The sequence below is a fragment of the Camelus bactrianus genome, chromosome X, assembly GCF_048773025.1.
Source record: "Camelus bactrianus isolate YW-2024 breed Bactrian camel chromosome X, ASM4877302v1, whole genome shotgun sequence".
NCBI lineage: Eukaryota > Metazoa > Chordata > Mammalia > Artiodactyla > Camelidae > Camelus > Camelus bactrianus.
The window spans coordinates 89181501-89208849 of record NC_133575.1 but is presented as its reverse complement, the minus strand read 5'-3'; the positions used below and the strand labels follow the sequence as shown (position 1 = coordinate 89208849).

Genomic DNA, 27349 nt, shown 5'->3' with positions numbered 1-27349 from the left:
ATGCTATATAGCAACATTTTTTGAAGTATAGTTGATGTACAGTATTACATTAGTTTCAGCTATACAGCATAGTGATTCAGTACTTTTACAGATTATACTCCATTAAAAGTTATTACAAGATAATGGTTATAATTCCCTGTGTTAGCCAATATATCCTTCTTGCTTATCTTTTCCTTTTATTGAAGTGTAGTCAATTTACAATGTTGTGTTGATTTCTGGTGCACAGCATGATATTTCAGTCATACATATACATACATATATTCGTTTTCAGATTCTTTTTCATTATAGGTTATTACAAGGTATTGAATATAGTTCCCTGTGCTATACAGTAGAAACTCGTTGGTTATCTATTTTATATATAATAGTATCTGCAAATCTCGAACTCCCAGTTGTCCCTTCCCACCCCCTTTCTCCACTGGTAACCATAAGTTTGTTTTCTATGTCTGTGAGTATGCTTCTGATTTGTAAAAAAGATAATTTGTGGTGATTTTTTGTTTTTTTAGATTCCACATTATCCTTGCCATCTGCTATGTTGGTCTGATGTTGAGGCCAACGTTCTGATACAATGCAATGTGGAAAGAAAGAAATACAGTGATTAAAAATAACTTATTAATGTAAATTAATTTTAAAAATTCAGTAAAAAGCCTAAAATAATCAAAGTGGGAAAACACCTATGCAAAACCAGATTAAGATTAGCATTATTCATTTGCAGAAGATAAAGGTGTATGTGCTAAGAAGGCTGGAGTGACTGAGTAAAATTGGGTAAGTGGGTATGAATACAATTTACCAAATCATGAAATGTGAAAGTCCCAACTCTAGTTAAAGCATTTAACTAAGAGAAGGATAGAGCTTGATCTGCAGGTTATATATCAGTTCCTGCCTATCTGTCCTTGTTCAGCAGTTGATTCTCTATGTACTTAAATGTAATTATTTTAAAGCTTTTTAGTAATGTAATTATTTTAAAACTTTTTTAGCTTAAATGTAATTATTTGAAACTTTTTAGCATGCTAATAGAGTAAGAATGTAAGTTTTATGAGGTAGCGTCATTTATAATTTGCTTCATCTGCAGTGGTTGCACAATACCTGGGACACAGAAGTCAATATTTATCGACCCAATGAAAGAGGATTTCTCCAAATAATTAAGTAAGAAAACAGGTTATCTTTGCCTGTGTTCTCTTCTATCCATGAGTTTGTATTATGAAATCAAAACTTCCATTCTGAGGAATCCAACATGATTTTTTTTCACACATTATCCCTCCACCTCTTTCCCTCTGCTCCTCAATATTCTCTCTCTCTCTTTCTTTCCCTCTCTCTCTCTCTCTCTTTCACACACACACACACACACACACACACACACACAGAGTCCATCTTTTGTCTTTATTAATTCATCATATAGTCACTATTTTATCCTGATAGGACAATGACAATGGAAGAAGTTCAAAATCTCTTTTAGGAGATTACAGGATTATAGTTCTCACTGCCTGTTGAAGTTTAATAAGCACTCTGTTGGTAGCTAAATACACCCAGAAGCCTCCTCACTTGCTCAGTGATTTCTGCTTGCCTGAGCTTGGTGGCTGTCTAGCGCATACCCACTTGCTTATCATCAGATCATTTACCTCACCTCCCATTTTATTTACCCAGTGTTGTGAGTAAGTTGATGACTTGGTTTCTGATTGTTCCCTAAAACCAAAGCTTTACTGTTCATCCCAGCATCCTTAACTCTAATCCAAACAGAGAGCTCAAGCCCTCCTTCATGCAGACCACTTAGCAGGTTTAATGTTCTTGCTCTATCACAACACTTAGTAAAACCGGTGGCTTTCAACCCTGGCTGTACATTAGAAGCTCCTTATTTGCGCGGGGTGGGGGTAGCTTTGGACACCCTAACTCTACCCGGGACAAACTGAATGACAACCTCTGGTTGTGGGGTTTAGCATCATCTTTCAAAGTTCCGCAGATGATATTCCCGTGCAGCCAAAGATTGAGGAGCACTGAGCTGAATTCTCGTGCTCCTTCACTCCACTAACCACATGGGAACACTCGCATGGAGAAGCCAGCCAGGATGGGGCCAGAGCTCAGCACCCTCCTTCGGCGCTGTATTTGGCACTGCCTCGCCCCTCAGCCACATTAGTGCGCTAGCTCCGTCACTGCCTGCACACAGTGTCCTCTCTCTTCCGTACAGACACACGAGCAACTGAGGCCACATCACTTATGGCAAAATGTACTGTTTTACTAGTTAAAGATTTTATTGTTTCCCTTTAGTAACAAGCTTGCTTTATTTTCTCAAACTCTTTCAAATGGACTCTTTTTTTTAACCAGATAGCTTTAAAATAAGTTATAAACAGAAAATTAAGCTGAGAATAAACTGGATTAATGGCTAGAGCATAATTTATAGCTCTGGAAGGTACAGTTTGGAAAGAAAAATGGTCATGGTAAAATATGTTGCCAAAGCAATTTCTATGACTGGAATATTTATCAAATATAGTCCACCAAACTATTTATAACAAGAACTGAAGATAAAGTGAAGATCTTCATTTGGAACCTGCCTAAATTTAACTGCAGTTTTTATTTGACTTAAAATATAGAGGTAATATAGCTTATGCTGAAAACAGCTGGCTGAGAGATACGCTGTATATGAGAACAAAATAAGGGATATTGATACATGAAAGTTGTTTACTCTGTTTTCATTTCTCTGGACAAACATTTTCAGAAAGAATAATGCATTATACTACGTTTACTGCCTACCAGTCTCAGCTCCAGCATCTTAGCATTAAGGTACCTTGTCAATTTAAAACAACAACTATGTCAACAACAACAACAACAAACTAAACCAGTAACAATAGGACACTGCTCTTTGAGAAATTCCTGATAGCGAGATTCAACAAACGGAAAAACAAAACATAGCAAAACCAAAGACACACAGACCAATGGAACAGAACAGAGAGCCCAGAAATAAACCCCTACACTGAAGTCAAGTAGTATTTGCCAAATGTGCCAGGAACCCACAATGGGGAAAGGGTAGTCTCCTCAATAAATGCTGTTGGGAAAACTGGACATTCACACGTAAAAGAATAAAATTAGACCCTTAACTCATACCATACACAGAAACTACTCAAAGCTGATTGAAGACTTAAATAAAACGTAAAACCTGAAACCATCAAACCCCTGGGGAAAAAAAAAGGGAAGCACTTCTTGATGTTGCTATTGGCAGTGATTTATGGGTATGATCCCAAAAGCACAGGTATCGAAAGCAAAAATAGACACTTGAGATTTTATGAAATTAAAATGCTTCTGCACAGTAAAGGAAACAATCAACAGAGTGAACAGACAACATACAGGATGGGAGAAAATATCTGCAAACCATCTATCTGATAAGGTGTTTATATCCAAAATATCTAAGGATCTCCTACAACTCAATAGCAATAAAACAAATGACCTGGTTAAAAAATGGGCAAAGGGCATGAATAGACAATTCTTAAAAGAAGACATACCAATGGCCTACAGGTACATAAGACGGTGCTCAACATCACGAATCATCAGGGAAATGCAAATCAAAGCCACAATGAGATATCACCTCATCCCTCTTAGAATGGCTATCATCAAAAAGATAAGAGAGAGCAAGTGTTGGTGAGGATGTGGAAGAAAGGGACCCTTGCACACTGTTGGTGGGAATGTAAGTTGGATCAGCCACTATGAAAAGCAGTATAGAGGTTCTTCAACAAATTAAAAATAGAACTACCAAATGATCCCACAATCCCACTTCTGGGCATTTATCTAAAGGAAATGAAATCACCATCTTGAAGAAACATCTGCATCCCCATGTTCACTGCAGCATTATTCAAATTGGCCAGGACATGGAAACAAACTAAGTGCCCATTAACAGATGAATAGATGATGAAAATGGATAAAGAAAAAATATATATATAGTGGAATATTATTCAGCCATAAAGAGAAGGACATTTCTGACAATATAAGTGGACCTGAAAAGTCAGGCAAAGATAAATAGTGTATGATCTCACTCACATGTTGAACCCTAAGAAAGCTGAACTCATAGAAGTAGAGAGTAGAATGCTGGTTGTCAGAGGCTGGAGGCAAAAGAAATGAGAAGATGCTTATCAAATAGTACAAATTTTCAGTTATAAGATAAATAATTTTGGAGCTCTAACATACAGCATGGTGCATCACTCAAATTGGCCATTTTAACAATATTAATTCTTTCAATCCAAGAGCATGGGGTATCTTTCAATTTCTTTAAGTCATCTTGAATTTCCTTAATCAACGTTTTGTAGTTCTCTGCGTGTAAGTCTTTTACCTCCTTGGTCAGGTTTACTCCTAAGTATTTTGGTTTTTTTGATGCGATTTTACTTACTGTTTTTTTTACTGTTCTTTTCTGATATTTCATTGTTAGTATAAAGAAATGCAACTAATTTCTGTATGTTAATCTTGTACCCTGCTACTTTGACAAATTCTTTTATTAGCTCTAGTATATTTTGTGTGGAGCCTTATGGTTTTCTAATATAGTTTCATATCATCCACATATAGTGACAGTTTTACTTCTTATCTTTCAATTTGGATCTCTTGCATTTCTCTTTCTTATCTGATTACTACGGCTAGGACTTCCAATACTATGTTGAATAAAAGTGCTAAGAGTGAGCATCCTTGTCTTATTCCAGATTTTAGTGGGAAGGCTTTCAACTTTTCATCATTGAGTATTATGTAGGCTGTGGGTTTGTCATAAATAGCTTTTATTATGTTGCAGTATCTTCCCTCTATACTCACTTTGGTAAGAATTTTTATCATAAATGGGTGTTGAATTTTATCAAATGCTTTTTCTGCATCTATTGATGAACATGTGATTTTTGTCCTTTCTCTTGTTGATGTGGCATATCATGTTGATTGATTTGCTTATTTTGAACCATCCTTTCATCCCTGGGATGAATCCCACTTGATCATAGTGTATGATCTTTTTTATATGTTGTTAGATTATGTTTGCTAATTGTTGAGGATTTTTGCATCTCTGTTCATCAACAATATTGGCCTGTAGTTTTTCTTTTTTGGTAGTGTCTTTGTCTGGTTTTGGTATCAGGGTGATGGTGGCTTCATAGAATGAGTTTGGGAGTATTCCCTCCTCTTCAATCTTTTGGGAGAATTTGAGAAGGATCGGTATGAGCTCTTCTTTGAATGTTTGGTAGAATTTCCCAGTGAAGCCATCTGGTCCTGGTCTTTTGTTCACAGGGAGGGTTTTTTTTTTTTAATTGCTGATTCTATTTCAGTTGCTGTGATTGGTCTGTTCAAGTGATCTGCTTCTACTTGATTCAGTTTGGATGGTCTGTTATATTACTAAAAACTTGTCCATTTCTTCTAGGTTGTACAATTTATTGCCATATAGTTGTTCATAGTATTCTCTTATGGTTTTTTTTTATTTCATTTCTGTGGTGTTGGTTGTAATTTCTCCATTTTCCTTTCTTATTTTGTTTATTTGTGTCCTCTCTCTCTTCTTCTTGGTAAGCCTGGCCAGGTTTGTTGATTTTGTTTACTCTTTCAAAAAACAGTTCTTGGTTTGATTTTTTTCTATTTTTTTTTATCTCTATTTTATGTATTTCCTCCCTGATCTTCATTATTTCTTTCCCTTCTGCTAACTATTTAGGTTTTGTTTGGTCTTCTTTTTCTGATTCTTTAAGTGTTAGGTTAGGTTGTTTATTTGTGATTGTTCTTGTTTTTTAAAGGAAGACTTGTATCAGTACGAACTTCCCTCTTAGGACTGCACAGATCTTACTGAGATGAAAAGAGCTCATAGACAGTAAAAGGTTTCAGTTTACAGTCAGATCTAAAAAAATTAACATCTGAGAATTTAGGCAGTAACTTTGGTTTGGGAACCCCAAAGCCTAGATACAGTAGGGCCAACTCTGTATTCCAAATCCAAGAGCCAAAGCAAGACTTTCCTAAGCCCATTTTATCTTGTCATTCTCACTGTCCAAATTGACCCCCTCCCTCTAAAACATGTACTTCAGGCAGGAAAATCATCAGTCCCTACGAGTCAGACACTGAATTTTTATGAGCTTATTAATAAACCAAAAAATACTTCTCCATGTGACAAATACCTCTCATTTTATCTCATTTCCCTTTTTCCAGAGACTCCAATAAGCAGAAAGAAAAAATCATCACTTATAGAGAAATGTTTCATTTCCAAAACTTCAAAGAGTTTAAATTTTAGTGCACCGACCAGCAAGGAATATGTATCCCACTAAACTGTGTAAGAGTGTGAACAGTTTTCCCTTTAAAATCTATGAAATTACAAGCATGTAACAGTTTATATTCATTTTTATCATGCACTTAGATGCTATAGCCACAAAATACAATACCATTTGTTAAAATCACCCTCCCTCTTTGATCTCATTGCAAGTCTACTCAAACACCTTGCAGTAAATTTAGCAAGTAAGGATTAATATGTGGCAGAAGTGGCTGTTGAAGCAGTGACAGCAGCAAGGCTGGAGTGGTTCCATTTTTTTTTCTCTTCTGGATTATCTAAAGCTTTGCCCCAGCCCTATGAACTCGTTTAACCTTTTTTCATACTACTTGAAGGACAGAGCAATGCAGATCTTTAATATTTTTGATCCACTTACAGCTCAACTTAAGGATTTTTTTTCAATTATGTCCCCAGCCACCTGGAGAAGAGAACAATCACAAACTACTTTTTATTGACTTTTCCCCATCTAAAGCCTATTTTGGGGGAAGGTTTGGATCCTTTCCCCTCCTACCTGGAAGGAAACAAAAACCAAAGGTATCAACTGAGCTGGCTTTTCCCTTCACCTTAGCTAGCAAAGCCAGAAGCATCTGGGGGATCCAGGGAGACAACTCTCCTGGGGTTGGTTCTATCATTTTGAATTCCATAGGTAACTTTTATCTTTCAGCAACAGCAGCAGCTCAGCTCCTGTTTCATACCATGTATGATCCCATAACCACCCAGAGACCAGGGTTTTGCCATCCTTCACCTCTCTCACTTTCTTTCCCCCAAATAGCTCTGTAGTCATATTTCATGAGTCAGGGTCATTCTAGTGAATTCCACAACAGTCTATGGTGTGTCGGGGGTTCCCAAGACCACTCCTACATTCCCAGATTCAATACAAGGAATCCTGGGACTCAGTATACCATTTCCCTCACAGCTAAAACACATGCAAATGATGTAGTAAGGTTACACAGCCCCATCAGAAGGAAAAAAGGCAGAAGAGGAGTCTGGAGGAAGCCAAGTATATGCTTCCTTATTCTTTCTCCCTATTATGAGGGGCCACACAGAGTGCTTCCTCCAGCAGTGAAAATGCAGCAGTATGTGTGTAATGTTTCTGTTTAGGGAAACAAACCCAGTTCCAGATTTTTACTGGATGCTGATCACTTAGGTAGCCCCTGCCTAGTACATACTAATATCAGACTCCCAGAAGGAAATCTTATCATTTACACCAACAGTCTAGATATAGTGAATTATACTTATTTAGGAATTATTTTTATCAGCATAAAGAACTGTTTACTAGTCAAGTCTCAGACACCAACCAAGGATCAACCTTATGTCAACCTCTTCCTTCCCTTCCTCCTTTCCTTTCTTGCATTAAAATTCACATGCCATGTAACTCGCCCATTTAAAGTATACGATACAATGGTTTTTAGTATTTTCAGAGTACTACAACCATCACTAAAATCAATTTTAGAAAATTTTCATAGCCTTCAAAAGAAACCCCTTACCCATTAAGCAGTCACGCCTTACTCCTTCCAACCTCTAGCCCTAGGCAAGCACTAATCTAGCTTCTATATCTATGGATCTGCCTATTCTTGACATTTCATATAAACTCAACCATACCATGTGTGACCTTTTGTGTCTCGCTTCTTCAAATTAGCACCATGTTGTCAAGGTTGATCAGGTTGTAGCATGTATCAGAACTTCATTATTCTCATGGCTGAATAATATTCCATTGTATGTATAAACCACATTTTAAAGATCTGTTCATTAGTTACAGACATCTGGGTATCTTCCAGTTTTTGGCTATTGTGAATACTGCTAAGAACATCCCTGCAAACATTTTTGTTTGAACACCTGTTTTCAGATCTTTTGGGTACATATCTAAGTGCAGAATTGCTGGGTCATATGGTAATTCTGGGTCTAAGCTTTTGAGGAACCACCAAACTACTATTCACAGCAGCTTTACCATTTTACATTCTCACTGGCAATTTATGCATGTTCAAATTTCTCCACTTCCTTGCCAACACTTGCTGTTTTCTTTTTATTTATTTATTTTTAAAATAGCCATTCTAGTGGATGTTAAGGGGTATCTCACTGTGGTCTTGATTTGCATTTCACTAATGACTACCGATGTTGAGCGTTTTTTCATGTGTTTATTGGCCAATTTTATATCTTCTTTGGAGAACTGTCTATTCAGATCTCTTGTCCTTTTAAAAATTTGGGTTGTCTTTTTATATTTTAAACACAAGTCTCTTATCAGATATATGATTTATAAATATATTCCCCATACTGTCAGTGGCCTTTTCACTTTATGGTATCCTTTGTGTCACAAAAAAAGTTTTTAAGTTCAATTTATCTAATTTTTCTTTTGGCACTTGTGCTTTTAGTGTTATGTCTAAGATGTCACTTATGCTTGCTTAACCCAAAGTCACAAAGATTTATTCCCATATTTTCTTATAAGAATTTAAAATATCTAGCTTTTACATTTAGATCAATGATTCATTTTGAGTTAATTTTTGTGCATGGTCTGAGAAAGGGGTTGAACTTCACTCTTCTGCACATGAATATTCAGTTGTCTCAGCGTTAATTGTTGAAAAGACTATTCTTTCCCCAATGAATTTTCGTGGCACTCTTGTCAAACATCAACTGCCACAAATGCAAGTGTTTACTTCTGGACTCTCAATTCTATGCCATTGATTGTCTATACTTGTATCAATATTGCATTTTCTTTATTACTGAGTTTTATGTCAAATTTTGAAATCAGGGAGAGAGAGTCCCCCAACTTTGTTCTTTCCCAATATCAGCTTGGCTGTTCTAGATCTCTTAATTTTCCATATGAATTTTAGGACCAGCTTGTCAACTTCTGTGGGAAAAAAAGCCAGCAAGAATTTTTATGGGGATTGTGTTGAATCTACGAATTGATTTGGGGAGTATTGCAATTTTGACAATATTAAGTATTTCAATCAATGAAAAAGGAGTATCTTTCCAATTAAATTTCTTTCTGTAACATTCTGTAGTTTCCAGAGTACTAATTTTGCACTTTGTTAAATTTATTCCTAAGTTTTTCTTTTTTATGCTATTGTAAATGGAATTGTTTACTTCTTTTTCTTGGATTGTTCATTGCCAAGTATATACAAATACCATTGTATTTTGTATACTGATCTTGTATCTTACAAACTTGCCGAACTTGTTTATTAGTTCTAACAGTTTTTAGTGGAGTCCTTAGGATTTTATATATATAAGATAATGTCTTCGGCAAATAGACACAGTTTTATTTCTTTTGCAATTTACATTCCTGTTATTTCATTTTCTTGCTTAATTGCCTGGCTAGGTTGGCTTTTTTCTGTACATCTATGCTCAGAGGTTTTGTTGTTGAGGACCAGAGGAAATGATCAATGGGAAACTGCTTTATAAAATGTAAACCCTATCCAGACAGATGTGTTTATTTTATTATTACTCATAAATTTGCGTTGCTACTAGGTATTTGGATGAACAGTAGAGGTCATGGCAAATCCAGAGCAAGTGTCCTGGTATTTATTGTTAGTGACCCTCTTGGCTCCTGACCTCTCTTTGTTTAGGGAAAGATGCATTTTTCCATTTGTTCAGTGCCTGCTTTCTTCGCCTCCATATATCAGGGAAGCAACTTGGCTTCTATTAAAATCTGTGAGATCTCAGCAGGATTCGCAGAGTGATTGAAATACACATCAAATGCAGGAACAGAGAGTTCCTAGCGTGTACAATCCATTTCTCCACTACTTCCTAGAATTTGCCACAGCTTTAGGAAGAGTAAGGATCCTTCTGCCATAGGTAAGGTCTTGAATGAGAGATTACAGAGGTCCTGGAGTGGGTCTAGGAAATGCCCATATTAAAGAAGCAATACATATTTATTGCACCTATATAAATATGTAGAAAAACTATAAAATATGGGCTTTCACCCCTTCTTTTCCTATTCCTCAACTGAAATTTAAACCTCAGCAAATAAGGTCTTGAAAACACAAGTAGAAAATTGACTTTATGCTGCAGAATAAGTACATCTTTAATATTTGAAAATGAATTACACTGAATAGAAAATTTTAGTATTATGCCAACCTTCCCTGCTCACATATGCACTGTGACTTCAAAATGTGATTACAAGGCTAATTGGAATGAAACTGAAGTCAAATACTTTTGCTTGATTGATGTCAACCAGATTAGAGGAAGATAGCCAACTCTGTCTATTAAACTTTATTTAATCTTTGGGAGCATGAAGTTTTGTAGGTCTCAGTCAGTCAGCACTTCTTTTTATTTTAACTTCATGACCTATAAAAGGAATATACATTGAGTTTTGGGTCCCTTAAGTGAAACGTATTGGATAATACATTACTTGACCTTAAGGTAATGAGATTCAAAATAAAATTGCAAGTAAAAGGTGAAAATTAAAATGAAGTATGAAAACTTGGCTCACTGAAGTGAATACTGTTTTTCACTGTAAGTGTCAAACTTAAGGGCTGAAAAGTAAGTAAAAATCGAAGGTAATGCCTGGAGCTATAAGCTAAAATTAATGTTGCCCAACAGAACTAGGAATCTCCGCCTCCATATGTGTATTACAGATTTTAAGAAATAGATATAAAATATAATCAAAATATTTTAAGGTTATAGTGATATTTTTCATCTTCTTAGTATTACTACCAAAGAAAACACCTATAGCTGGTCCTAATAGTAAAAGAGTAGCCTCTATCCATCGGCTGCAAAAAACTGTGAAAATGCCACTTTTGAACATTACAAAATGGGGTTTTACAAGAGTTTTAATATTCAAAGTTTACCAGCAAAGACCTTATCAACACTTTATGGAGAGGAAGAAAAAAACTGAGTTCTAAATAATAAGACCCCTTCTCCTCAAAAAAAAAAAAAAAAAAACCCAAAAAACAAAAAACAAAACCACACACAAAGACTGTTGCCTACTAAAAAGCAATGAAAACTAAACAATGTGCCTCATTTGCCTTGGAGGAAATTTACCATAAACACATAGAATGAAAATATCAACCATGTGGGTGCTATTAGTGTTTTTTAAATTAGCATTTATTGAGCATTTATTATATGTAGACAAATAGCAATTTGGCTTGCATATAATATTTTTTATTTTTAAATTTATTCCTCGTAACAATCCTGTGGGGTAGGTATTGTTAATATCTTTCACTTTTCAGATGTGAAAATAGAACTTTAGAGTAATTAAATAACTTGCTTAATATCTTCTTAAATGGCAAATACAGGATTCAAGTCTAGATCACCATGGCACCAGAGAACAAGTATTAAAGATAACATATTCCAGCATTACATGCTTCATTCTAGGGTGACACTGACTATGGAGGGAGTCACAAAATTAAAATGAAAATCATCTTTGAATCAGGAATGCTTTTCATAAACCACATTTTATGGTCAAGAGGTACACATAAAGATTTTTTTTCTCTTCTTGGATCTGCCAGTATTTTCTAGTGTTTATATAGGTCTCTCTATAATTTCCTACAATTTTGAGATAAATTTGGCATCAGTAAACCGTGTATTTTTAAAGGGCACATTTGATAAGTTTTGACATATGTATACACCTGTGAAATCATCACCACATTCAAGATAATGAGCATTTTAATTATCCCCCTGGATTTCCTCATGCCTTTTTTTAATCCACCCTTCCCTGCATTATCTCTTGCCTCTACTACAGTCCTTAAGCAACTACTGATCCTTCTTTCATTCTAGATTAGTTGGCATTTCCTGGACCTTAACACCAATGGGATCATACAGTGTATACGTTTTAGGGGGTGTGTGACTTCTTCCAAAAGCAACAATTTTGAGATTTATCCAAGTTGTTGACTGTGTTAGTCGTTTGTTCCATTTAGTTGCCAAATACTATTCCACTGTGTGGATATGCCATGATCCATCTATGTGTTGATGAACATTTGCATTGTTTCTAGTTTGGGGTATTACAAATAAAAACAGTTATGGACATTTGGATACAAGTTATTGCATGTACATCTTGGATAAATACCTTGAAGTGAACTGGCAGGTGTACAGTTAACTATTTAAGTAACTGCCAACCTTTTCAAAAATGGCCATACTATGTTCCTACCAACAGTATAGGAGAGCCTCAGTTACTTTTTATTGTCAACAACAGTTTGTATGGTCTGTTTTTTGTTTGTTTTAGACATTCTAATAATGGGTGTTATGGGTGTTGTTTTGTTTCATTTTGTTTTGGTATCACATTGTGAATTTAAATTAAATTTCACTGATAACTAATGATACGAACTTTTTAATATGCTTATTAGTCATTCACAGATCTTCTCTTGTGAATTGAGTATTTACATCTTTCATCCATTTTTACTGGATTATTTTTTGTTTTACTATTTAGTTGGAAGTTCTTTATTTTGGATACAGGTTATTGTTTCTGCTTTGTATATAAGTTCATTTGTCCTTTTATTTTTTTAGATTTCACATATAAGTGATATCATATGATATTTTCTTTCTCTTTCAGTTTACTTCACTTGGAATGACGATCTCCAGGTCCATCCATGTTGCTGCAAATGGCATTATTTTATTAATTTTTATGGCTGAGTAGTATTCCATTGTATAAATATACCACAACTCCTTTATCCAGTCAACAGTTTTAGGCGTTACATGATCCATTTAGATTTAACTGTTGCATTTGGCATAAGGTAATGGTCCATGTTCATTTATTTCCGTATGGGTATCCAGTTGAATAATTACCAATTGTTGAAAAGACTTTCCTTTCCTCATTGAATTGCCTTGGAGTCTTTATCAAAATTGATAGATAATGTATATGTGTGGGTTTATTTCTGGACTTTCTATTCTGTACCATTGAACTATATGTCTGTCATTTCAACAATGCCAAAGTGCCTAGATTAATACAGATTTATAGTATGTCTTATAATCGGATAACATAAGTCCTCCCACTTTTTTCTCTTTTTGAAAAAAATGTCTTTGGTTATTCTAGACCCTTTGCATTTCTGTATAAATTTAGCCTCAGCTTGCCAGTATGTTTTTTTAAAAAGCCTGCTGAATTTTGTGTGTGTGTGTGATTACATTTAATCTATAGATCAATTCAGGAAAAACTGCCATCTTAAAATGTTGTTTTTCTATTTATAAACATGTTATATCTCTCCATTTATTTATGCCTTTGAAAATTTCTTTAGCAATGTTTTACAGTTTGTAGGGTGGAAATCTTGGACATCTTTTGTTAAATTAATTCATAAATATTGTATATTTTGATGCTACTATAAATAGACATTTTACTTACTGCTGGTATATAGGAATACAATGGATTTTTAATATTAATATACATATTCAGGTCTAATTTAGAACACATTGCTAAATTCATGTATTTAATTATATGATGTCTTTCCTGTATAAAGAATAAAAATCTCTTTTAACCACAGTTCCCTTCACCTACCTGTTTTCTCCCCTTCATCATCAAAGTTCTTTTAAAAATGGAAAGTTTCTTGTTTTCACATCACCTCACATTTATCTCTCAATGAATTCTAACCTGCTTTACTCCCACAACAGTCTGAGATTCCCACATCTCTTCACTGCAATTCTAACACCATAGCTATCAAAGTTCTTATATTTTTGCATTATACAATAGCACCTTTTATTGTTGTTTGACCTCACATCCATTTTTAATACTGATGATGTTTAATGTACCATTTTTCTGGTTTAATTTCTACTTCTCCAGCAACTTCTTTTTATCTTCTCTGTGAGTATTTTCCATTGCTCAGTATTTCAAATTAGGAATCCTGTGTTTGGCCCTCCTCCCACATCACACACTCCTCTTGGGTAATTTCACACAATTCTCTGACTCCAATTATCATTGATATATTGATGACTTTGATACCTCCAACTCCAGGCTAGATCTCTCTACTGAAATCTAGATCAAAACCAAACATCATTTCTTAGTCTGGCAAATTGCTTCTCAGAGGACAAAAACTAACATAGAAAAAGAAACCTGAGTTTCATTCTTGACTGCGAATATCCAATCCGTTGTCAAATTATCATTTTATCTCCTTAATGTTTCATAAACTGTCTACTTTGTTCCCACTCTTACTGAAACTCAAGCCAATATCATCTCTCACTAGAACACAGTCTTGACCATTATGCTGGCCTCCATTCTTGTAACACTCAATGCAGTATTTACACCATGTCCAGAATGACATTTTTAACACAAGTCTAATCATGAATTATCAATTACTCAATTATAAAACAAATAAGTTATGTTGTTCAAATTGAAGATATATTAATGAAAATTATCCAAAGAACAGAGAGAAAATAAAGATTGAAAAAATGAACAGCGCTTGAGTGACTTGTGAGATACTATTAAGTATTTTAAGAAATTTTTAAAGTATGAACTGCTAATAAACATAACATCTTGGATAACTTCTAACAGTATCATTTTGAGGGGAAAAGACCCAGATACAAAAGAGCAGGTGCTATATGATTTCATTTATATGAAGTTTCAGTGTAAGTAAAACACATGTACTGTGGAAAGAATAAGATAAATGCACGAATGAATTTTATGTTGACAAAAAAGCCTAGAAACCTATATTCATTTAAAAATACTGAATTTCGCTAGCTCACAATGAAAACGATCTACATCTACACATACAACAAACATAATATTGAGTTAAAGAGGTCAGACAAAATCATAAATTCTGAAGGATTCAATTTATATAAATTTCAAAAGTAGGTAAAACTAAACCGTAACACTTAGCAATTCAAAACTGAGTGATCAAAATACAAAGAAAGGCAAAATGATGATTTCTCTAAAAGTCAACTTGATGGCTATTTTAGAGGACAGACATAGAAGGGGTTGTGACTGGGGAGGAGTTGAGAGTTCTGATGATAACTTTATTTGATTTGGGTGGTGGCAACATGGTTGTTCACTTTATAACAATGAAGGTGAAAAACAGTGGTTCAATCACTGTGTATTTGCCAAATGTAAATGTCATGAAAATATGGACTAAACAAAAACGTTTCTCTTCTTCAGGGCTTTATCTCTAGCACATAGTGAACACTCGATACATATTTTTTGGAAAAAAGTGAATGAATGAACTGAGTACCCACCCTGTGTTCACATTCAGCTAGTGGATGATGCTACGGGTAGGCTCAAGTTACTGATCATCTTGTTTGTGAGAAAGAAGACTATCTGCAACAGGCACAGAACAACGAGTAAACTCCCAAATTAACTTTCGATTTATTGTTTATTTTCCAAGGTCATTGGTCCATCGTTCCACTTTGTTAACCTCTATCATAAAAACATATTTAGAAAATTTCTATTCTGTAACTGGTGACAGGTTTGGCACTCCACTTTTGCAAACAGGAGCTTCCTATGAAGTATGTTACTTTCTTATGAAATAAGAGGTACGAAATTCCACCCCATTTGTGAAAATGCACTGACTTTCAGACTAGTGTTTATCAAATGACTCTTCTTAACAACTATAATAAAGGCATAATCTGATAGCTAACAAATCAACTTGTTTATTTTAACTACAAATAGATTCTAATTCAGGGTTTTACTAGTTATTATCTTCTACTTTGCCAAAATTTTCTTCTTAGCTGTAACCCAGCCCTCTGCTTGTTTTCAAATATCCAGATGCTTGCTCTCTTAGGGGAACTATATCAAAAGGCAAATAAATGAGTTATTGCCAGTAGAATAGTACCTATAATTACATTATATTTGCTTTTCCATTTTCTTCTCCCTTTATTTACAGGAGTTTCAAAAGTAAATAAATGCAATACCATCAAGCTCAACAATGTTAAATGTCAATGCACTGAACAGAAAATAAACAAATGTCATTTTAGTTCATAAACATAAAAATGTTCACCTATAACATTTGAATGAATTTTAAAAATAGCTCTTACACATATAGCTTTGCTTTCCAAAAGAAGGAATAAGCTACAGGGGGCTGTTTCCATTTATTGTAAATTGTGAAATTGCAAATCAGAGAGAGGAGAACCACACATTCGTAAAAAGTAAACGCATCTTAATGTATACTACCCCCCACATTAACAGGTATTAAAAAGAGAGCAAACATTACAAACAGCAAATGTTTAATAGTGCTCGGTTATAGAACTTAGAACAATGCTGTTTATACTGGGTTCCACAGACAGTGAAAAAATAATGCTTCTTCATTAATGGTGAATATGATATTCTAAACATGAAAATATATTTGACAAAAATAACCTTCAGTACACTTATCTTATTTGGTAAATGAAGTACAGGATAAACATTTATTTATTATCTCTCTAACCCTCATATTTACTCTGTCCTTTTGCAATAACCTTAAAGTAGGATTCTTTCTACATCCAATTCTTGATGGGAAAAGATGGGTAAAGGAAGAGTGGGTTGCTAAGAGTAGATAGAAGGGTAGATAGGTACAAGGTCAGAATTAGAAGAGAGACGTGCTACAGACTTTGTCCAAGTTCAATATAGTGAACAACTAAATACTCATGATACTTCTAGTATGTGCTTAATAAGTATTTGTTGAATGAACAAAGACATAGTTTGTGGTGGAGGTCCTCAGGTTGGGTATTGAGTGGGTTGTCTACATCTTTAAGGCCAGTAGAGAGATCACAGTTGAAACTGTGAAGCCTGATTTCAACCCCTTTTACATAAGAGTTTTAGATGAACTGACATTCTATTAAGCTGCACACATCTCAACAACTGTATTTTTGCTTTTCTTCTGGCTTCCTTCTCAGAGAAAATTAATTTTTTGCTTAAATCAGGTTTATAAAGACATACTTTACATAAAGTAAAATCCAACCTTTCTAGGTATACAGATCTGTGAATTGTGAAAAATGGATAAAGTCAAATAAACCATAACCACAATCAAGATATAGGATATTTCCACCACTTTAAAATACTCTCTTTTCTATGTTTGTAGTCAAACACACAACCCATCCCAAGCCTCTAGTAACCATTGATCTGTTCTCCATCCCATAGTTTTATTCAGAACATTATAGAAATGAAATCATGTAATATATAGCTTTTTTGAGTCTGACCTCTTTCACTTAGCATAATGCTTTTGGAATTGATCCATGTTATTGTTTATTTCAGTAGGTTTTGTTTTTTTTAATGCTGAGTACTATTCCCTTTCATAGATGAGCCACACATTGCTCATCTAGTCACTAGTTAATGCTTATCTGGGGTTATTTCTAGTTTTTATGATTATGAATTAAGCTACTATATATATTCATATATCAGTTTATGTGAGGACATATGTTTTCATTTCTATTTGGTAAATATTTAGGAGTGAGACTGCTGAGTCACATGACAAGTATACGTTCAACTTTATCAGAAACTACCAAAATGTTTTCCAAAGTCACTTTATCACTTTGCATTGAGTTCTGGTTGCTTGACATTCTTGCCACCGTGTTTTCTCCCATTCTAATAGGTGTGAGCGTGTGATTTTAATATGTATTTCTCTTACCGCTAATGATGTTGATCATCTTTTCATGTGCTTATTTGCTATTTGTAGCTCTGCTATGATGAAGTGTCTTATCAAGGAAAATATTCTTTAAATGAAAGAGAAAAAATGAATTTGGTGCATATTGGGCTATCCTCCTCTTCTCTGAGAACTAGTCTCCTCCCAGGGATGGCTCCTGGCAGCCATGTTTGTATTATGTGACCTCACTCTTCTCAGATGATGGGATCTAATTCAAGGAAAACCAATCCAATGGTTGGGCTGGATAAATCAGAGCAATCTGTAGTAGCTAAATCATTTAACTACAGATGCTGAATTTGGGAAGGTGCTAAATACATTATTTTGAGATTGTTATAGGGTCTATGTATAAATGGAGAGTCTGAAGAGAGAGAGAGAGAGAGAGAGAGAAAATAAAAAACAACAGCTCAGGGAAAATTACATCTGAGACTACGTGGCCCCAGAAAGAGGGGGGGGAGGAGAGGTTTTCTGATAGCTTTCCAATTGCGGAAAATCTCTTCTGAGGCCTAGATTCACTTCCTATCACTAATTTATCTGTGAGATAACCCTATACCCTTCCTATAAATTTCCCCTTTTGGTTAAACTAGCTTAGATTAGCTTTATTGTTTCTTTTTGTTGCCATCAAATGGTCCTTGACTAAAATAATGAAAATAAATTTCTGAATGAATTTTTTTTAAAAAGGAGAACAATAAAATTCAAAGGATTTCAAGTTTTATATGTGATGAATTGTTTATTAGACAAAAATGTGTCAAAGTATTGAAGACTGCCAGGCCCGCAGCTCCTTTCTGAGCATTCATTCCTCTATACAATACGTTGCCCCATGGGGCTTGCAACACAGAGCCCACAGCCGGTTTGATCTGATACTGATATCTGAAACAGTGACAACAATCTGAAAACTGGACAGCAATCTCTGGGGTAGCTTGGTTTATAACATGAACCAGTACCAATTTTCTATATTGTATGATGATTGGCTAAACCAGTAATATGCTCATTTGAAAGAGTCCAAATGTGAGAACAGAGGGAAAGCTAGCCAGGAGCTGCAGGATCAGTGGAAGCAGAGACAGAGCATAGCTGAGTTACCATTATATTGAAATACTAGCCTTGAGAGCAGCTTACTATAGAGAGTATCTCACTTCTGAGATGTTCACTGACCTTCAGGCACTAATGCCACTGCAACATCTAAACAGTTTTTTTTTTCTCCCTAACTCATAGAAACTTACCAAACACCACCAATAAAGAAGGTAAACTATATAGTTTCTATTACTTCAGTTTGACTATATCCTTCCATCCGTAAAGAGTGTAACTAACACTTTCTGAAATCAAAACAATGAAATATAAGAGATAAATGTGAAGTCCTCCATTTAGGTTTAAATAATGAATATATATGGCATGTCATTTTACCAATCTATATGATTAAAAAGAAGATTGGATATTGAAATAATTCTGAGCTCATATAAAATAGCAATAAAAAGGGACAGGAAAAAACCAATTGTCATGTAAGGCTGCATCAATAGAAAGACAGTGCCCAGAACCATGGAAGTAATGAGTCCCCCTTACTATAACTGGTCAGAATGGGTCAGAAGGATTGCTTTAAGTTCTGAGTTATGTATTTTTTAAAAATCCTCTTGAATATTAGAGGTATATTCATAGAAGAATGAATAGAAATAGTAAATGATAAATAAATCATGTCACTGGAGAACTGAGAAACTGAAGGAGGTTAGCTTTAGAAAGAGAAGCTTAGAAGAGTATATGGCTCGTGTATTCATAGATATGAATAAATAAAAATAGAAGATAAGATTGTTTTGTGTACATCTAGAGGAAAAAGGTCAGGAATAGAGTAAAATTATAAATAAATTTCACATCAATAGAACATGTGCTTAATAACTAGAACTGCTCAAAAACGGAAGTGGGATGACTTGTGATGTAATAACACCCCCAAATCAAAAGTCCCAAGAGAGGCCAGACAGGAATCAGTCTGAGATATTTGGAAAGGAAATTCCTTCTATTCCTGAAATCCTCATTTCAGTAAATACTATTCTTGCAATCAATTTTCTCCCCTCCTAGAAGTTTAGCTCCTTGAGGGCAACAACTTGGCCTTTACTGTGTTTTATATCCGAATTCTGAATGTAATCCTTGCAAGAGTATTCATTAATGTTTTAAGATGACCTTTCATATTTGTGTCCTCTCTTTCCTCTCTCCTCTGCCAAACAAACATTTCATATTAAAATATCAATGAACAGCAAATACTGATATCTATTCTTCTGAAAGAATAGCTTATTTCTGTCATGCTTTCCTTGAGGGCTTCTTAAGATTCTTGCTTCTTTTGCAAAGAGGTCCAGTGAGAGCCCACTGCCCCATCGATGGAATGTCATTCCCATAATACATCATAAGACATTCCACTGGCAAGAGCAGGAGGTCAGGGACTGCCCTTTTCAAAAGCTTTAATGAAAAATAATATACCTATCAACTTTATGTTAAACAAGCTCAGTTGCAAAGCAAGGCAACAGGTTCAGATGAAAATCTAGGTCCTGCCTACTAGTGAAAGATAGAGTTCTTTTTAATTATCTCTACAAATCAGTGGAGGGGAGGGAAGAAATCATGTCCTGAAATAAGCACAGGACCGGGAGAAAAGAGACTCTGGATTTAATCTCAGCAATGACTCTAAACTAAAGGTGTCATATCAGGCAAACTGCTTCATTTCTCTATGCCTCGGTTTCTTTATCATCTAATGGTCCCCTAACACCTGTTCTGCTGTGTTGGCAGATTGCTTAGTGCCACAACCTCCTAAGGTTAAGAAGACAAGAAGTTTTTCTGATAAAAAAGAGACCTAGTTTTACTTATAGCACCACTGATTCTTTTATCTCCTTCATCAGTGTTCCATTTCTCTCTTCTTTTCTACTGTAATGCACCATACTACACGATACTATACATAGAGTGGAAAAATAATAAGGCTTAATTAAAAGCTAAAGGAACATCAACAACCAAACTATCACGGAGGGGTAAAATCTTATTCTAACCACGTGATGTTTACTAATTAATACTAATACTTCAGCAATATAACAATATATTCAGCAGTAAGAATAATCATTATTAAATACTTCTCCCTAGAAGTAATTGTTGTCACTTCCCTAGAGTCCCAGGGATTTTTGTTGGCATATTACAAGACCATCTTAATTTCATACAGATCTGAGTTTCAGTGTGGGATCAATCACATGTTAGCTGTACAAGATGTGATAGGTTATATCACCTCTCTGGCTCTCAGTTTCTTCTCTGTAAAATGGGTATACCAAGGCCCAATTCACAAGTATGTGAAATACCTAGCACAGGCCTTGGGACCTGATAGACCGTCCCCAAGTGCTACTTTCATTTCTCCTGTTTCAAGTGCTTGGCTCCTCTATTTAGAGCTGTTACTATTTCACTCCTCCAAGGCCCTCTCTTCTATCTCAGGCTTCTCTTAAATATATCACTGGCTTTACCATACCTCCTATAGACCGCTTGAACCTACACCGGACCATCTATCACTTTAATACACAATGGCATTTTAAAAAGCAGTCCTGTGAATATACATTTTCCTTTTAAAGTCCTTCAGGGCCATTTAAAATTTTTGAAATAAAAGAAACATTCCAGAACCTCTCTACCAAGATTTAACATCAGTCCCTTTGCGAGAGACACATGTTTTCCCAAAGAATATTGCTACCTATTCTTCCTACCTTACAAGGCAGCCACGAGGATAAAAAAAGGTAATAGAAGTGAAGCTGTTAATAACTTCCAGGGGTAGAGAAAAATTATCTAAATGGAAGGATCTGCTCGTCAGTCAACTGGGAGAGTTTATTTTCCTGACAAAAAAGTGTGAAACCATATAGCAATTAAAATTATCTTTCTAGCCTGCCACATCAATGTCCCTTCCACTGTGTTTCCGCATAGCCCATTTCAGCTGTATTCACTGTCTGCAGCTAGTGATTACTGAAGCGCTCGCTGCAGTAAGAAGCCCTTCCTCAGCTTCGCAGCCACTTAATAACACGTTCCTTATTCCGCAGAGCAAATTCTGATTCTGGATAAGATGAAACCACAGTGAAATTATATTTAATGGGGGAAGAAAACAACAGTGTTCACTTTGTCCTCTGTTTCTCTGCATATATTGTCGTGACAGGAATGTAGCAAGCGGAGAGTGGATGTTTGGTTCCCATTCCAATGAGGGATTCAAATAGGAATGATTCTCATATCCATGATAAATAGCTTCATTGCTAAAAGCTGCTGTGGAAAGTGCCAGGGGATCTCTTCACCCCACTTTTAATATGAGGTCCGTATGTGGAGATGTTCTAACAGGGTGATATGCAGTTTGAGCTTTGTCTTTAGTTGTGACATGGGGTTGTTAAGCCATTCACCTGCTCCTTCTCCAACTTCATTCTCTACTTTAATGAATTTGTCAGATCCCAGAATTAGGGGTGATGGCAATGGCAGAGAACACAGTGACAACCTCTGAGAAGTAAAGTGGCTTCAATCAATTTCCTATGCAGTCTACTAGTACTAAACACAACACCAATATAGCTAAATATACAGAAAGTGCAATGGAAGCTCAGAAGGAATAGAATCTCAGTTGGTCTGAAATAATCACATGGGGCTTAAAGGAATAATAGAGAATTGTCAGGTGAATAGCTGGGACAGCTTGGAGGAGCAGTTAATTTTGACAAAGGTAAAACAGAATGTGCAGAGGAAGAGAAGCCCAAGAAAATGGTTCATTTATTATAAAACTTCATCTAGTCTGCTATTCCCATAGCATCACATAGTCTATGATTTCACTAGATAAGATAAAATTTATATATATTTTTATATACACACACACACACACACACACACAGAGCCATGCAGAATGACTCTGGCATGGTTCTTAGTTTTATAAAATTAGGTTCAGTTCAAATGAAATCCAACTGCAGATGAAGAGGAATTTTAATGACTTTAAGAACTAAGACAACTTAGGCTACTAATGTTTACTTTCCACAGGTGCACTGGCACTGCCTTATCTTTCAAAATGGAAACAAGTGGGTAAAACTGTTCAAACAAAGATGGATAGTATATAAATAACACTTAAGGCCTCTTTCAGCCCTGAGATTCTACAGGTTATGAAATGAAATTTTATTAACTTAAATAATAATAACAACAGTTAAGAGATATGAGAATTAGGAAGCCATCTTCCAGTTGGCATCATGGCCGCCCTCAGACCCCTCGTGAAGCCCAAGATTGTCAAAAAGAGGACCAAGAAGTTCATCCGGCACCAGTCAGACCGATATGTCAAAATTAAGCAGAACTGGCGGAAACCCAGAGGCATTGACAACAGGGTGTGCAGGAGGTTCAAGGGCCAGATCCTGATGCCCAACATCGGTTACGGGAGCAACAAAAAACAAAGCACAGGCTGCCCAGCAGCTTCCACAAGTTCCTGGTCCACAACGTCAAGGAGCTGGAAGTGCTGCTGATGTGCGACAAATCTTACTGTGCTGAGATTGCTCACAACGTCTCGTCCAAGAATCGCAAAGCCATTGTGGAAAGAGCAGCCCAGCTAGCCATCGGAGTCCCAGTCCCAACCAATTGCAATACCAGGCTGCGCAGTAAAGAAAATGAATAGACAGCTTGTGTGCACGTTGTATTTGTGTTAATAAAACCATGAAACTCAAAAAAAACATAGATACGAGAATTAAATTATAAAACTTAGATCACAATTGAAAATGGCATTTATCCTTCTCCAGTGGTATAAGGCTACCCTTTAGAGGCAAAGATAATGACCACTGCATCACTGTTAGATAAATTAGCCATACTGACTTGTTCTTTCCTATGGTGAGGTATATTTCACAGATCTATTATCTCTACCATTAGTGGCCAATGGGAAATATTTACAGGAGAAGATAAAGTGAATTAAATTAAGTTCATTATGTGCTAGGGTATATATCATATGCATGTATATATCATTTAATCCTCACAATAATGTAAGTGATAGGTGCTGTTATTTATTTGTTGTTGTTGGCAGTTAGTTTTGTGTGTGTGTGTGTGTGTGTGTGTGTTTTGTTTTGGAAAATGAGGCAGAGAAAGGTTGGGTCACTCATCTAGTAATTGAAGAACCAGAGCTCGGTTTTAATGCTTATGCTTTTACCTGGCACATCATGCTATTAAGCTCTGTTGAGGCAGAAGGTTGACCAGGATCAGGGGCACCTGGACAATAGCCTGGCACCATAGAAACTAACATATTGTCAAGTCCTCTCCCATAACGTTTTATGTTAATGCTTCTCTTGAGGCATATTGGTTCAAAACATGTCTCATCATCCTTGTTCTCTCTACTGCTCTGATCTGTTACACTTCCTACTTATAATCAACTTTTCTAAGTAACATATGTTCTTTAAATATGCCCCACCTCCTCCCAGAAATATTGGGCCAACCCAATAATCTCTCTGACTTCAGAAATCTGGTAGTGTTTATTGTCTGTACTGCTAACTTTGCACTCATTATGCATACAGATATTTATCAGATTATCTGTAATGATTGCATGTACACATCTTGCAATAGTCTGCATTCCCTATGTCTAGTCCAGTGATTCACAGAGGTAAATACTTTGTATCTTTGCACATGATTATGGCAATCAAAGAATATTTACTTGGACCTTGACTTCCTTAGTACCTTGGGTACTAACTCATCTAGGAACACAATTCTTCTACAATATTTATTTCTTTATAGATACAGTTCTGGAAAATGACATACCATACATGTTTAATGTATACAATAATTAAATACAAGAAAACAGCTTGAGGTATCAATGCTAAAAGGTAAATAAAACTGGTCCAAAGGAAATAGTTGAAATTATTTCAGAATTGCACTGAACTGTTATTTTACCAGAGGATTTACTTGCCTTTTCGAGTTTCTTTTTGCATTTTCTTTGTTATCCTTGTTGACAATGTCATGAAGGGGCTGAGGTCCAAATGTGACAGATGCTGTGTGTCTGATCAGTTCATTAGATGAGGAAAGTTATTCAGGCTGTGTCTACAGATAGTTCATGAACCAGACTGCGACATTGCTGGTATGTTCATTTAAACTGCCGACATGATGGATGCTGATGACCATAGCTAAATCCATTGGGAAAACTGCCAAACTGAAGTAATAATCAGATTTTGGGCCATTTAGAGGTCATGGATGTTTACTTTTTTCAGCATTTTTTTTGAGAATTTAGCTCTTCTTTTGGCTCCACCATTCTAATCTGTCCAATTTAAGACCTCCCTAGATTATAAAACTCCATGTAAATAGTCGTAGAATAATTGATGTAAAGGATAATAGACAAATACATATAATTTTACATATGTAGGCATTGCTTTTCCTAAAAGCTTTTCTCTAACATGATAATGACTACCAGTTAACTAAGTCTAAGTCTACAGGAAAAGTTTCTCAAATATATGGTTTGATCAAAACTATTCTTATCGTACTACCTCCCTTCTTGCTTTATGTTGAAAAAAGTTCTTAAAAAAAAGGTCAGGTGAGAATTTGGTTTGCTGATAGCCAATCAATAGATTTTTTTTTCTCTCCTGGAAAACTGTCTTTGTAACAGGAGAAAAAAATGAAAAGCACCCCAAGTATAATGTGGCTTTCTCTAAGTTCTATGATTCAATTAAGTCCTTACTTTCAAGTAGAAACATCACTAAGTCTTCATATGAAACATTAGATTGCAACTTTTACTTCCAAGGATATCCGAGTCAGCTGGGGAGTGACAAGGATAACCAGCCTTTGTGGCTGACATAACTTTAGGCTGTTTTGACAAGGACATCTAGGCCCTAAACTTATTTGAATTTCTCACACTTTAACTTGTTTGTTCCACCTCAGGTTCAGACCTCCACCTCACGTGCAAACATTTCCTGCCTCAATTTTCCTGTTACTTCGATATTTGATGTACTCTGTCAAGCTCCAATATTCCTCTGGCAGTTTTTAGCACCTCCCCTTCCTTCCTCCTTCCCAGCCATCTGTCCAACAGTCTCTGCTTCTGTGCTTTCCATGGCTTCATCTTTGAGTGGCTCCCTATTGCAATAGCACCCACCCCTTTAATAAAGTCCTTTCTTACAAAAGTCAGAACTTGCTTGTGTGTTGGGGGGCAGTGGGGCTTTTAGCAGGCAGGACTTAGACAAGAGAAACTACCATATTCTAGAATTTCTCCATAAATAATTACATAAACCAGGCCTCAGTTTCTCATCTCTAAAACGGGGATAATGATTTCTTCCTGATTCTACCAGACAGACATATTTAAAGTGACACATGAGAAGATATATTTGGCTGTGAGCCATTTGAAAGTATGGTACTGTGTTAGATAATTACAAGTTGTCATTACTATACCAATAAATATCAATAATATTTTGCTTTAATCTAGTGAATTTCCAAGTGTGACCCTTGGAGGTCCTTGGGCTGCAGCAGCAGAATCACTTGGGAACTTGTTAGAAATACAAATATTTGGTTCCCACTTCAGACCCATTAAATCAAAAACTGTGAAGCTGAAGCCAAGTAATCTGTGTTAAGCGTTCCAGTTAATTTTGATGCATACTCAAGTTTGAGAACTTAATAACCCATTGAATAGTATCAGTGAATTTGGAAAAAAAATAAATTTTGGCCAAAAGCTTTAAAAACATTTTTTAAGACATCAGTTGCATTTACTCACGCCTAAAAATAATGCATTTTATGTAGAATAGATAAACAAGATTATACTGTATAGCACAGGGAAATATATACAAGATCGTGTGGTAGCTCACAGCGGAAAAAAAAATCTGACAATGAATATATGTATGTTCATATATAACTGAAAAATTGTGCTCTACATTGGAACTTGATACAACATTGTAAAATGACTAGAACTCAATAAAATATGTTAAAAAAGTAATGCATTTTAAAGCATTCAATTATTGACATTCTTTCTGGTAGATGATATAGATATTTGACTCATTTCTTACTCTTTACATATTTCCTTGCTTCTTGAAGAGAAGTGAATGAACACAAGAGGCACAATTTCTAAAACAGAGCCCTAGAATTCTCATATCCTACTCTCATCATGATAAAAAAAAATTCACTATTGATGGATGACTTCTGTACTCTGTGAGACATCAAGCCCTATTAGTCACTCATTTACACAATTTAAACGCTGGATGTTGTTTTTTAGTGCTGCAAACCCATTATCAAAGAGAGCCCAGCTGTTACTTTTTTGCTTCAGGGACATTCTCTGCAAATTCAATGGGTTTTGCGTCAATTCAGAAAATGGAAAGCATTAGGTTTTTAGCAATAATTATACTATCAAGCCAGAGAGGAGAGTAGTAGTAATTGGTTAGATTCATCAAAACAGCACATTTATTCTTAAAACATCTTTCTGCAGTGGGCAAGTGTCCATTGAACAGATGGGCCAATAGGCACAATGTTAGAATTATATGAATACCTAACATTTGGGTGGTGCTATTGAAAATACATTCAGTAACTATCTTTTCCACATATATGTTCACAGAAACTCTTAGGTTAGGAAAGACCAGTGACCCAGACTTTGGGCAAATAATAACCCTTTCTTTAGCTCAGTGTTGTCTTCCTAAAGTGGAGGCAGTGGGAAGACTTAACATAACTGATGGTGGGGAACAAATCC

General features: G+C 35.5%; 1 pseudogene; it reads left to right on the top strand.

Annotated features, from left to right (window-relative positions):
- The first annotated feature begins 22898 nt into the window (after positions 1-22898).
- On the top strand, positions 22899-23329 carry LOC105079079 (large ribosomal subunit protein eL32-like; annotated as a pseudogene).
- The last annotated feature ends 4020 nt before the right edge of the window (positions 23330-27349 follow it).